A 1,588-nucleotide genomic window follows, 5' to 3' on the forward strand; every position below is an offset into this window, starting at 1 on the left:
ACCAACTGAGCTCACTGGCAAGCCCAAATCCAGGAATATTCTGTATAATAACAGGTCAAGGCAGTTCAAAAGTGTGAAGGTCACTAAAAAGAAGGAAAATTTTTAACTAGAGAGGACTACAGAGATATGACGACTAAATGCAATGTGTGATCCTGAATCAGTACATGTATACTACCAGGATAATTAACGATATTTGAATAAGGGATATGGATAATTTAATAATTGTGTCAAAGTTCATTTTCTGGTTTAGATAATTGTCCTATGCTTATGTAAATTGATAACATTAGGGAAAACTGGCTGGAGAGTATATGGACACTTAGCATACTGTTTAGTTCAAACTCTTAAAATCATTAAAAAAGAAAAAATTTTAAAAATGGACTTCAGAAGAGCTTTTGGAAAAAAGAATAATGAAGAAGTTGGAAGATATTCACATTAAGCCAACCCAAGGAGCACAAGGAACAAAAAGACAAATGAGGGGGAAAAGGTATTATTTAAATGTAAATATACATGGGCTTTATCTCTAGTTATTTTGGTAAGATGCCTCAAGACATAATCAATGATTCTTCCTATGAAATTCTTTCAACATTAAATACAAAATTCCTAGGTTATAGCTTTCAAACATAAAAATACCAGGATATGTGTTTTCCTAAATTTTAGATGAGCCATCATCATCTAAGCCCTACAGGTTGTTCTATCTCCTTAAAAATCAAGAAGGAAAGTCAATTACATAATGAGCCAAGGGAAGGTGTGAAAGTCAGTAAAGAATAGGAAATATAAAGGTGCCTGAGAGAGATGACTTATTTCAAATAAACAAAGCTTAAACCAAATTTTTGGAGCAGGGAACAGAAATTTAGACATTTAATGCAGCCCTAGAATTCCTAGTGGAAAGAACATGTTCTGAGTTACAGGGGACAGACAACCTTACCCAGTGACACAAAGCTGCCGTAGTTCTCCAACATCACGTCTCTGTATAAATCTCTCTGAGCAGGGCCCAGGCATTCCCATTCTTCCTTAGAAAAGTCTATAGCCACATCCACGAATGTCACCAACCCCTGAAAGAAAAATACCATGTAAGGTATGTAATAGTAAAGAAAATAAAATTCAGGTTAAGTGCTGATACCAACAAATTCTCTGTACCATAGTCCTTTGTGGCCTGTGAAAAGGGGAGAGCTCATGGAGACTAACAGTAGATTATCAAGGCTTGAATAAAGTAGCACCATCTACAGCATCAGCAGTCCCTGATATGGTTCAACAGTGCAAATAACATGACAAACTAAAGCACAACAGTAACAGTGACTGTTCTTGCAAATGCTTTTTTCTTGATCTCAACCTTGGAAATGAGCCAATCATAGCTTGCCTTCATGAGGGGAAGATCCTGATTTTGCCACAGGTTTATTTGAATTTACCAGCTTACTGTTATAATTTAGTTAGGAAAGATTGGACTTGATACAGGTCCTGAGTGTAACAATAGACAACATCGATGCTATAATATCAGAAACTGAAGAACATGTTAGGACTGATTCCTGGGGCCCCACATGTAAATGTAGCACAGAGACTATATCAGATGTCTGGGGGTAGCCCTGGGTGG

The 1,588-nt window shown here is 36.6% G+C and overlaps 1 pseudogene; it reads right to left on the reverse strand.

The window, feature by feature from the left end:
- Window positions 1-1,588, reverse strand: part of LOC103593008 — a 31,319-nt pseudogene that overhangs the window by 8,489 nt on the left and 21,242 nt on the right.

This window comes from Galeopterus variegatus, unplaced genomic scaffold (assembly GCF_000696425.1).
Source record: "Galeopterus variegatus unplaced genomic scaffold, G_variegatus-3.0.2 Scaffold1256, whole genome shotgun sequence".
Taxonomy (NCBI): domain Eukaryota; kingdom Metazoa; phylum Chordata; class Mammalia; order Dermoptera; family Cynocephalidae; genus Galeopterus; species Galeopterus variegatus.